This window comes from Falco punctatus (assembly GCF_963210335.1).
Source record: "Falco punctatus genome assembly, chromosome: 13".
NCBI classification, from domain to species: domain Eukaryota; kingdom Metazoa; phylum Chordata; class Aves; order Falconiformes; family Falconidae; genus Falco; species Falco punctatus.
In genome coordinates, this window is record NC_137593.1 from 8955655 (window position 1) to 8969010 (window position 13356).

General features: G+C 38.5%; 1 protein-coding gene across 1 annotated transcript in view; it reads right to left on the reverse strand.

Annotated features, from left to right (window-relative positions):
• Window positions 1-13356, reverse strand: part of GNB4 (G protein subunit beta 4) — a 73919-nt gene that overhangs the window by 59028 nt on the left and 1535 nt on the right. The window contains exon 2 of the mRNA XM_080410036.1: window positions 12758-12889. The gene's annotated coding sequence lies outside the window, so the exon portion shown is untranslated. The remainder of the gene's footprint in view (window positions 1-12757; window positions 12890-13356) is intronic.

Genomic DNA, 13356 nt, shown 5'->3' on the forward strand with positions numbered 1-13356 from the left:
CAAAGTTCAGAAGAATCTATGTCTCTTTGAAACTTCGAGCCTACAGATGTGCAATGAAACTCAAGTTAAATCACTTGAAAATAGAACTAAAAGTATAAATTGGAAGCTTTTAGTGAAGTGCTTTAAAATGCCCACCTTCTGACAGCCACTTCTGTTTAAAACCACAAGACATTTTCTCTCTAATTACTTGTTCAAAGTGAACCTTAACAATGCACTTTAAAAGAGATGTCGAAAAGTATTGTAATACATACTAAATTTCAATCTTTGCTAACTATGCATATTTCTGGTCAAGTAACAGTGAATGTCCTTCTGCATGGCTTTATTGTGTTCCTGGATAGAAACTGGATGATAGAGCATATTTTCACCGCTCTTTTTGAAAAATGCCAGTAACTGGCAATTTAGAATCAGGCATTTACATTGTAACTATTCCTGTGCCTTCTGGTGCCACTTTAACTAAGTTCGTGCAATTAAATTATTTCTCTAATGCCCTGGACACATGCATTTCATGATTCTACATCAGAGTTCTATAGTTAAGTCACCAGGTCCCAGAAGTAATAGAGCTATGCTTATTCATAGCAGTGGACAGTCAGGGCCAGGTAATGCAATAACATCTTGGGTTCCAAACAGCAGCCACAAAATGCAGAACCATAGGGCTTTGGTTACATAAAAATGAATTAGTAAATTTTTCATCAGATGGTCTCATTAGTCACTACAGTCAGGGATTAAAACTCCCAGTATTCCTTTAAGAGAGATACTGTTCATTAACAATCAAAACAACAAAAAAAACAACAACCCAACCACAAAAACCTCACCAAGCAACAACAACAACAAAGGTAATGCCAGATCATGGATAGATGATGCCTATCAGACAAAATAATTTATCAGATCTTGGGACAATGCACCTCTAAGAGCAAAGGCCACAGTTTATGCCGAGTTGTCCATTGCAGAGGCAGTACTAATACTGTTATCAATAATGATTTGCTTTGTCATACACTAGAAACTACTGTTCACTCAGTGTTATTCACCATTTATTTTTTGCCTTCTGCTTCTTAACGGATGAGGAGTTCGGCCTACTGAATGTTTTTATATATTCTTGCACTTATCCAGCATGTCTCAGTCTTTCTAGGATACCCATTGCTTCTCTTTGGTCATCTTAACTTGTCTTCTGATTCATGACTAACTCCTCATTTTCCAGCCTGCGCCACACTCTTTCACTCTGGTCTGAAGCCTGACTTTTCATCAGTGGATCAATTTGCATTGTTAATTCTTCCTCTTCTTTTCTATATATTCAAAAGTAGAATATAAAGAACTGGAATTCACCACTCCAGAGGTTCCAGCAATAGACAATTCACTAAAAGGGTCAAATTGCACAACAGCACTTACACTGTGTCATGGGCAAATACTGTATTTCAAACTTCAGTGTCTGTCTCTATCCAACCTATCCTCCCCAGCTTACCAGCCCAAACCCTGCATTACCAGCTTCATTGAGATGCGCTAGGAACACTGTCTCTTCCCAGCTTGCTCCCTGGAGCTCTCACTTGCTTAGATTACTTCACTCCCAGTACGAGCACCACTAAAACCACTTAGTTCCACCTAACCTTGCAGATTTTCTTCATTACTTCCAGGCTGTTTGCCTCCTGATTTTTCAGACTTGTTGCGGCTGAACTGCCTATCTCCTGCCTCACACCTTGGAGCTACAAATACCTTGCCCTAATTGTTGACAGATGTTATACTGAGAACAACTCACAATGCATTTCCTTCATTTCCTTCTCCTCCTTTCAGCTTCTCTCTCTCTCCGTCCCACTGTCTAAAAGTAAACGCTATTATTTGCATAATACATTCACAGACCATTTTCAAGTTGGAAAGAGAGATGGAGAAGCCAACAGACAGGAAAAAGGTGAGCAGAAAGATAAATACTGAGGCTTGCTACCCACCATCTTCTCCAGAAAGGTTTACCTCTGAATCTCCCACTTGAAAACCTACTTTACTAATTAACGTGCCTTATCTAGTTGTCATCATGTTATTTTTCTGTCAGAAGACACCATGTAGAATAATACAAAAACCAAAATTATCTTCTTGTGGTTTGCTTCCAAGATTACTAAAAATGGTGGAATCGTACGGAATACTGATAAACTAGGAACTTTAGATACTGGTAAATTTTCTTTGAGCTGATTTTTTCTTCCAGTATAAGCATTTAGCTATTATTCATATCTTACACTGCTTGAAAGTAATATCCAGAACAGAGATGTCAAAAACCCCCAGTAACAATTTTTAAAAAGAGGAAACAGGTCTACTTTCTGAACAAACATGTTTTCTCAACAGCCTGATGAAAAGGTCGTTTTCACCTCAGACTAAAATTGTCACTCTCAATTCTCTCTCTCACATATACACATCCAGACTCACTGATGTGCTCCAGTTGTTTGGATAATGCAAAGCTATCATAAACACATCTGAATGCATAGTAACATCTAAAATTTAGCAACTGGGATTTACCATGCTAAATGAAATGCCCCAAATGTGTATTTCCACTGGGGAAACATGTGAGTCAAACCCACACTCTCTATGTATTTGCAATAAGAAGGAAATAAGAGTGAAATAAATACATGTGCTTTACTCTCGTTAATACATGTTGTGCCCATCCCAGCATACAAGATTGCCAGGATGTGAAGCGCATGCGTAGGTGCAAATATATTGAGCAGCAAATAGTAATTTTGATGAAACAGTTACTATTATGAACTTTGATACGTTAGGAATTCTACAGAAAAATGATACAACAACCTTGTCAATTGTCCCTTTCTCCCAGGAAGCCAGCACACAAACAGGGAACTGTACCAACAAACATGTTCTTGACTCAAAATAATTAAATGTAGTTCATTTAAAACAGCAACAAAAATAAACAACCCCAAACCAGCCACTTCAGTTATATGTGTCATAGTCCAGACTACATGTAAATACTTCATAGAAGCTTCTGAGGTTACTGGGAGCTTCCAAATGGATGTTATTTGCCTTCTTTCCTATATATTATTTATGTGCCCTCACATGCAAAAGAACAAGATGTGGGCCCATTCTGCAAGGCACTTATTACCACCAGCTTCCACTGACAGGATCAGTTCCAGAAAAAAAAAAAAAGCTGCAATCTGGAGGCTCTATTTTCTTATTGCCCACGGGTAAGCAAAGAGCCTATGAGCCTGCAAATGTCTATTTAAATAGACAAAATTTAAAAATTATAGGAGTTCATCATCTTCAGCATCTTATAGATTAGGGCTCACTCCAGATTTTCAGTTTCCAGTCGATGTGGCCTATTATATACATACAGTACAATGAAGACTATTCAGAACTTCCCATTTGCCTTAGAGGCAACCACAGTTAATGCTCTGTAATCTGCATTACAACACACTGTGGGCTTTTTTTGTTTTTGATTAATTCTTCTGAAAATATTTTTGGGATGAGTGGATGTGTATGGTGAATGTAGTGGTGAGAAAGGCTGTGGGATTCATAATTATGAAGAGAATAAAATCCTGACCTGCTGTATATGCAGCACTACTAAGATTTCATTGTTCAAATTAGGCAAAACCTCTCTGCTATTACTAATTTCAAGGTCAGCTACACATAAAGCAAAAAAAAAAAAATAATGGTAACGATACTCAATGTTTTGAATAAATCTAGACAGAGCTGTTAATAAAATAGAAAAGAAAAATCCTCACTTACCTCAATAGCTGTAAGCTGTTATTTCATACTCTGTAAACTTTCACTCCCTACTAACTAAACAAAAGTTCTGCAATCTTGATGCTAGAATAGCTCTCAAATACATACTGCAGAATACCAAAAAAGAGAAAGCCTATGTTGTCCTTACTAGCAGGCATCTCTCCAGGGATGATTGGTCATTACCCTGGCAACCCTCACAAATGGCAAATGACGTAAAGAGAGTGGGAAAAAAGCCACTGAGAGCAGAAAGCACTATATGCGTTACAGATAGTTCTGAGAATCCATGCTCATATATGCATTAAATGGCTTCAGAGCAGCACAAGGGACCTTCCATTTTGCAGATATGCCTGCCAAGGTGAATACAAAAGTTTCCAGTTTTTTTTCTTAATCAAAGCATTGGGAGCATCTTTAAGTCTTCAATTGAAGCAAATTGGTTTCTGATTATTTTAATAATTCAGACATCAGTTTTATTCTCTTTTCTTCAACCCTGTTAAAATTTCCCATTAAAATAGCTCACAGTGGTATTCAGACAAGACCAGCTGTATTGTTCATTATTCCTTTCCACTTTATTTATTCTTACATAAAGTTACTTATTAATATATTTACTCACATTAGCTCTCATACCCTCATTTTTCCCGACAATGCATTTGTACAAATTGTACGAGTTCTTGTGTTTACATCATTAGAAATAAACACATTAGCAGCTGTATTTAGTGTTACTGATAACTATACTCTGCCCAAAGATGACACGATTCTAGCCAAATATCAGAGAAAAAATTAAAAAGTGTTTTATTTTTGCACAGCATGATCACAGTGAATTTGACCACATTATGATGTATACAACACAAAGTTAGAGAAATGTGGGTGTGGTTAATTCTTCCACAATTAGATGGAAAAAAAAAAAATCAAGCAAGATAAAGAGGAAATCTGCTTTGAGATTCTCTAGCGTTTGCACCGCTCTTCTCTACACCACTAAGTAAAACTGAAGGAACTCTGGGTACAAAGCCCAAGAAGAGCAACTTCCACCCCTGCTCGCATATGTTACCACTTACAGTTCAGGATCAGGCATCCTTTTACTTGCTTTTCTTCGGACATTAGGATTTCTGGATTCCTAAATGCATATAAGCCAACTTTCAAAAAGCATACTGGAAAGCATTAGCACTCAGATCATTTTATAACCTAAAGGAAAGGGCGCAATTCTCAGAGATGAAATAAGAACAACTGAGGAAGTAAGTGAACTGAGGTAGCTGCTCTAACCACTCAGCTATTATGTAAAAGGTGGATGGGAATGGCTCTACCATGACTACTGAGTTTAGTGCTGAACTCCTGAAGAAAACACATTAGATGTATTTGAACTCTGCCCCACTTCAAACCTGAAATGAAATAGAAGTAACCAGCAGCTGCATCTAGGATATTTCTGCACCTAGCTGCCTAAATTCAATTAGCTAAAACTTTTTGGAGTAAAATTTAGCACTCATTGAAATTTAGAAGCATTCAAATGTAGGTGTCCTTGAAGAAGAGGATAAATGAGCTTTAGAGGCCCAGCTTGTTTATACAAGAATAAAGGCAAGAAGCTTTGCCAATACCTAAGTTAAAAAATTACATCCAGGTCTTTCAAGAGCAAACAAACTGTAACAGTAGGAAGAATCAGCCTGTTAAGTGCAGCATATACATTTCTACCAAAGAAATCCTCTTAAAACCCACGATTTTAAAGTGTAACAGAAGCCAGACTTTGAACTGATAATTGTACAGAGAAATACACGTACTGCTCCACCAAATAATGGAGTTGATGTAAAGGAAAAATCTTTATCAGAACAGTTGCTCTGGAATAGTGAGATTTCCTTACAGATGCAGCAACATGCAGAGCCCCTCCATTTCAGGGTGTGGCAAAGGCATGACATTGCTGCACCATTCCTCTGCACCTGGAAACAGTCTAGTGACACTACGCATGAATTAGCCTTACACTCTGGTTGCTATTGGCCTGACTGGAGATTTGACTGAATCTTGACCAGCTCCACAATTTGGAAACAGAGTAACAAGAGGGAAGACAAATATCTTTACTCATTCTTTTTCCACTTGTTTCCAGTGTTAGATCTATACAGAATCACCATCTACCTGAGAGAAAATGTAACCACATCAGCAGCAAGGCCTCCTGATTGTCCTCACGGCTAGAGCACGGGAGTGAGATTTAAGAAGACCGAAGTTACTTAACTCAGCTATCCTACTAGCTTGCTGGAGGGTTCTCACGTTTCCCCAGCTGTACAACAATGAAGATTCTGACTCCTTTAAAAAGAGCTTTCAGTGCCATCACTGAAAAGGTTTATATAAGAAAGGGCTTCATGTTTATTGTTTTCAAAATCTACTATCCCCCTGCAATCCAGAAGGCAGTACACTTGTATCATGACAATTTTCCAAAAAGGCTGAATGAGCCATAGCAAGCGACTGAATTTTATGACAAAACAAGTAATGAACAGAAAAGATATCCAAAAGATAATGCTTGATTAGGTATACTTTATTATTTGCTGAAGACAACTAATTTTTAATTATTTAAACTTTGACATCATACTAGCAAATGTTCTTCTGGGTTATAATTGACAGAGCTATCTTGATCTGAGCAAAGTGAAACCTCAGTGTAACATTACCTCTGATACTACACTTTTCCTGACAGGAGGACAGCAAGCACTGTTTTGTGTTCAGAAACCTCAAAAGGCAAAGTTCAGCGATATGTAGGTGGCCAATGCATACTCTATGCTTTCTGTAAATCTTCTCTTTGATGGTCCAAACCTAAGCGGCTAATTTTTTCACAACTACCCTTTGCAGAAATTAAGATCCAACTACAAACTTTTCACCAACCTTCCTCTCATTACCACAGATGAACAAAAAAATCTTACCATCAGTGTTTCCAAACCTGCTTTTTTAAAAAAAAGTGCAGTCTGTCATGGACATATTTTATATTAAATGTTATTAGAAGTAAGACCAGAAAGTATTTTTGAATATACAAAAAGTTTCTGAGTTTCTGCAAATAGGTGGTCTTAACAAAACCTTCATCTGTTTTTATTATATCCAACCATATCAGCATGCGAGACTGACTCCTTTGAATGTTCTGGGCAGCCCAACAGGGACAAATCCAGTCAATGAATAGGGAGGAGGGGAAGACATGGGTGCAGAGCTGCATCAGGGAATAAGGCTTCTAATGGAGCCTTAGGAAGAGGCACAACGACAGAATCTTACATCCATTTCATGACACTGTGTCAATTGTGCTGCTGAGTCTAACATATGTAGTGCCCGATGGAAAACTGGGTTGCCAATCCTTAAAGAATCCTTTCTACACATTGATGAAATTTGCCAATACATTAGAAAATTAAAAATTGGTCAGTATAGTAAAAAAAAAAAAAAGATTGGAGACATAAATAATCTGATAAGTATGTTATTACTAATTTTATTCTAAATGATTCACCCCAGGAAAGGATCATCTCACTCAAGTCAGTGGGAGTTACAAGTCTTCAGCATTTTTCTGGACCAACCATTTAAATGCTTGTGAAATGCATCATGTTAAAGAATCCAGCCACTTAAACATGCCTGTAGTCACGCATAAAAGACAATCACAGAGGGCCCTTTCCTTACTTTCCAGGTTCGGTCCTTCCTCTTAGGTATGTCTACCCCAGTCTGCTCTTTAGTTGGAGAAAATGAGTTCAGGTTTTAGCAAAGCAAATGCACTACACGCCAGAGTTACAGAAAACAAACAAACAAAAAAACTGTTAAAGGCCCTTACACTGTCATGTCATGTAAACATCAGGAAGGGGTGAAGTTTTGTTTCCTAAGCTACGAAAATGATTTTGAATAATACACTGTTGAGTAAGCAAAATAATATTTTTTTCTTTCTCTGTCCTTCTAGAAGGACAGACATGTGCCTTGTCAGATGATGCCAAACCCATTATTAGTGTCCTTGTGCTCCTCCATTAGCGATATTGCAGCTAGACTAGCTGATGTCAAGGATGTCCGTGTTGAAAGACAACAACATTCCGTCGTAGCAGAAACTACAGAATGCTACTACAGTGAAATTCAATGAGATGAACTAAGGAACAGAAAGTACTAACATTCAGAAAACACAGACATCTAAATACAAACATACTGCTGTTAGTATCCTTTAGTACTCAATTTTTATCAAATTCATTGGCACAGTCTGCTCTTTAACACAGATGCATCCAAAACCAGCAATTCATTACCCTCGCTCCATCTTTTTTCCAGTTTCAGCGTTTGTCATCTAGCACCTTTGAGACTCAGATCAGTCTTTCCTGAACCTATAAATTATGTGTCAAAAATATTCCAAGAGGTGACAACCACCTTGGCTGGGGAACTCTGGGGCAAGAAAACTGGAGGAGTTCTGACAAGAAAGGACAGTGGCAAGTCCAACCGCTCCAATACAAGGCAAGGTCCTATGGGCCACCAATGATGGTGATAACTGCAGTCTCAGCTGACTTCTTTCAGAGGTGGTAGTTCAGATTAAACATCAGCTACTAAGTCAATCAAACCATACTTCTGGTAGGTGACACAGCCTGCACTAGAACTTCTAGTAAGCAACACAGATCTTAAGTATCTAGGACTGGCTATCCCTGTGCTAGCAGCAGCGAGCATGAAGGTGCTAGCATACACTCAGAGAAACTGTGTTCACAACTTTGTTGAAGGCAGATCTAAACCAGTCACTGAAAATAAGCAGCTTCTGAGAAATATACTTTAAAAGACCTGGTTTCATGTTTGGATTCTTTTGTGTGTCTCAAAAAGCAGAAGTTTCTGATCAAAGCTCTATCCTATCTTAATAAGGATAAAGATATTCATGCAGCCTGTGTTTTAGATGGATTACCTATTGTCAAGTACTATACTACAGCTTATGCTGCAACCTTATAAACCAGGGGAACAATCAAAAAGATAGCATAAACCCAGTTTCCTAAAAGCACAAGTTTAAAAATACCTGAGACTTGCTCACATTAGTTCTTCCGTACCACAAGCATTCCACAGTGATAGCTTCCTATCCCTTTTTATTGGTTGTTCAAAGAAAACAAGTATCATGACTGATAATAAAACTCTCCCCTTACAAGCCTTCTATAGTTAAAAACTTCAAGAACTTAATAAATACAAATTACCAAGACTATCATGGAGTGGTGTTCTTATATGCTCTTTGTGTCCTGCAAAAAAGAACATCCCTGACCACCCTTCTAGCCAATATTACCTATGCCATAGCTAATTTTCATATAAAGGAGTAAATAATGAAGGCTACCCACCCACATAACCTGGTATCAGGACTCAAGGAAAGCTCATCATCTGCAGATCTTGTCAAATTCTGCACTGTACCACATCTTTTTCTGACAACACTTGGAAACACTAATTCCTTTCAGTTTCACTTGCAAAGATGATGTCTTGGGCCTGATACACCTCTTGGCTACAATTCTGCTGCACTGAAATAAAAGACACTTTTTATTTTATTATCTCAGTGTAAAAGTAGTGAGAGAGAAGAATCTGACTTCAAGATAACCATGTAAGTGGAAGAAAAAGGGATTACAAATCTGCATGTGATATTTTTAGTAATTAAAAGAACTCTCATTTTTATGTTACAAACTTATCTGTTACAGCAATTTCAATGATCATCAAATAATGCAAATATCTTATCTACCACCACAACAACTTTTTAAAATGGAGTGTATTAATACAGATGTGTACTGATGCTGCAATTTAGCAGCTGATACTTTTGAACAGTGGTAGCATGACTGCCCTAGAATACTGATTTTCTGTGAATAAGTATTCAGATAAAGCACCACAATCCTAAGCCTCCCCATATAAATCGACATCTCCTGAATAAAAGCACACTCTTTTCTGCATCAGACTTCTTGCTGCAGTGCAATTGCACTGCTCTACATACTCATTTTGAATGACAGAGTACATACTTCTCATAGTAATGGCCTGAAAGAATTTAAGAAAAAAGTGACAATCTCTTTGCAAACACCCATCCAGCAAACACGCTATTATTTTTCCTCACTACCGTTTAATAATTAAGTTTATTACAATCTCTTTTTTTGTGATACAATAACAGACACATCTAGAAAATCAAGCCAATGGCCTGTTTTTTGAAACCCAGTAAAAATAATGCTACTTTAGTTTGTATTCCAAAACCTAGTACAATGATGTTAATTGCCAGTCTCTGCCCCCTGCTTTGCCTATGCCCTCTCCTGGTGGTAGAATAAACATTGTACAGTATAGTTGTATAGTAAAACAAGCCAAAATTTCAAGCCTAACAGGGTTCCAAAAAGGTACCACAAAAAGTATCACAACTCCTGTAAGATCACTGATTACCACACCCCTACATCTCTGCTCCCAAGACTGCTTTATTTCACCCAATACAGAACGCATATGCAGAAACAGGGACTCAGGGCTCTCCTCAGAGGAGCCGATTAATCAGGAGGCTCTCCTTTTGGATTCCTTACCTCTGGCTGCACAGAGCCATGATTCTTAGCTGCATGGTGTCACAGTTTGAAACTGCTAGTGAGGCAACACAGCACCCTCTTGGAAAGTAGGGAATAGGAATTTGAACGTTGCAAGGCTGAAGACAGAGCATCTGACCAAGAAACAGATCTGTACGCTCCATGCTACCTGCTCAGCTATTATAGCCAAACTTCCATTCTAGCAGTGCGAAGCGCAGGGGATCAAAATGCCTCATATAAGGTAAGGCTCTGCTGACACAAAGATCTGTTTATCAGGCTAAGCTGGCTTCACAACTGTAAGTGGCTTTGTTTCTACAGATGAGAAGTACTGAGCCAGGTCAGGTTTGGCCCAGCTGCCAAGCAAATAAGCCCTGCAAGAATCCAAAATGACTACTGACCAAGCACTAAGCCTCAAACAGTTAGTTCTGCCAGATCTGACCCAAATGAGACAGATGTACACGAGAGACTAATTTGCGAAGGGCGATACAGGCACACTTAAGTTCCAGCAAGGGCTGCCTTTACCCAGCAGACCTACTACCTCAGAACCAGTTCCAGACAAATGCTGCTGTACCACCTGCACACCGAGTCTGGCTCTGTGAATTCATATTATGCCTGAGCTAAACAAGGGAAGTGCTCTAGAGTCCTCCAATTTGGTTACACAGAAACTCTTTACAGTTCAGAACAATAAAGCAGCACTAATATTACATGGGGTTTTCCTCCATTCTTCAGTGTATCCTAGCCACTATTATTCTAGCCAGTCAGCTTGAATGTCAGCATGAATTCTCTTTTTTTAACCCCCTCTCCAAAAACTAGTCAGGCCATCTACTGGTGATGGGAAGTTGACTGTACATTAACAGCAAGCACCATTACCTCTTCCTTCAAGCATGTTCTAAAATAAGAGCGAGTCATGCGTCTTTTACAAAAGGACAAGTTAAACACACAAGCTCCAAAGCTGGAACATACATTCCCGTGACTGCCTTGCTGGAGTCACAGAAAGATTTCAGACATATGTCCTCTCCTCAGCATTTTCGACCACTAAGCCCAAACATCCTGTACAGTGGGTATGCTGTTGTAAATCCAGGTTTAAGGTGCCTGTCTTTGGTACATTTTATACAAAGCATTAAGTCAGCACCTGGATTCCAGCCTAAGGTAAGGACCAAAAGGTTAGGTGTGGAAATGTTGAGGCCCCTTAGTGAGGTTTTGCATTTAGTTTGGATTCTAACCCTTGCTTTGCAGAGGGACTTTGATAGTACATTTATACTCACAGCATCCCTTTAAGGAAGGGAAGTATTAAAATTGACTAAGTACCCAAGTACTTTAGGAAAGAAAGTGGGAAGATGAGAGGTCATACAAAGCTCTTGAGTGAAGGAGTATTAATGATTATTTTGCTTTTTCATCTACAGATGCTTTTTTAGTTCACATAAACATTCAAGACCTCTTCTGAAAATAAGAAAAACAAAACCTCTGACATGCATTTTGCAATCAAGAAACAAGAAGGAACTCAGACGTTACGAATAATCCATTGTCACAGCCCGTCTTCTGCCACATTTAAAGGCTGGCACTGCAGTCTGGGAGATTGACTGGCAGTTGTATGGCACTGTTCAAAAGCAAAAGGCCATCAGCCACCCAGTGGGGAAGTGCAGCTTGTTGAGAAACAAAATCACTGTTCAGTTTTGGCTTGACATATCCGTCACTTCCTACTTTGCTTTGTATTACCAAAAAGGTGAATGTGCTTGCTTGAAACAAGTACATCTCAATGAAGTTTTAAAAACCTCAAAGCAATAATCAGGAAGCTTCAGATTCTCCAGGCTATCACTGACGAAATTAACTTTTGCTTACTAGTAAACATCATCGTCTTGATTCATGCCTCACTTTGAAAATTATTCTTTCCTTTATTCCTGTGGACAATTTATGTTCATGTCTGGCTCTAGAGTTATATACCATATCACATACAGTAAATCAGCACGTGAAAGTCCCATGAAAAGCACATCGTTTGCATTATACCTGCACCAACAACTCCTGCCGAGATACTATATTCATCTATACCAATATGGGAACCTAGATAATATTCACTGTTTCTATCTACTACAGTTTCTATCCTTGCTTCTGAGGTAACTAAGCAAAAATACTTCAAAAACCCCAAAAATTATTTGGGTACATTATGAACAGTTGTGACAAAATTCTAGACTTCACCTGCTCTTATGCAAACATAGGATGATGTGCAGGAATTCACTGAAATAATCCTAGATTTGCATGTCTTTAAGCAAGGCTGGACTCCGCTGAAAAAAGATGCCTGGAGTCTATTTCTCTTGTGCATTAAGCTTTGTACAGTTATCCACAATGCTGTAAAGCGAAGTCACTGTAAAACAACAGCGATTATGTTCCACACACCTTCCACTGGTGCAAATGCCTATAGAAGTGCAAGGCAGAGAAAAGTAAGACCTAGAGAGCTGTAAGTTTAAATTTCCTTCCCCATATCCTCCAGGCTTCTTGAGGATTACACAGATTTCGCTTTATTTTGTTATGCTTAATAAATCCTGAGGCTTCTATATATCAGCATGATATTCAGCGCACATTACCTTGCAGTTCTTGCAACCGGTCCCGATCAGCCGCTGGAGCAGTAAAGATGAGTCAAGTACAGGCATGCCTCACACAGCCGCAAGCCTCTTTATCCTGGCATGCATTTTCTGATGGCATCACTGGGGATTTTTCTGTGTTGAAGAAAAACAAAGCAGCAGAATGCTGTGTTTGTTTCTGGGTTGCAGATCAACCATAAGCAGGTCTTGTGCAGAGAGCAGGATCTGACTTATATCATACAAATACAATGAACCATTACTACAAAATAAAGTATGATCAGGAGCTAAATGAAGACCTGGCATTGTAATTCCAAATTTTCTGAACTGCTTTTCCTAGCCGCAGTTAAATTCCTCCTCCTCAAAGCACTCTACCTTGAGTATTAGTGCCACATACTGGAAATCGTAACACATCAACTTTAAAAGATTTCATAACACAAAATTGAGGTGCACTACCTTTATGAGGTACAGTTAGTGAAACCACAGTATTTATTTATCTTCCTAATGCTAGCATCTATATTTTATAGATGTATTGCATTATAACTGATGTAAAACCTTCTGATTTCTTAACTGAACAATAAAATTATGCAGTTTGCTCATTAAAG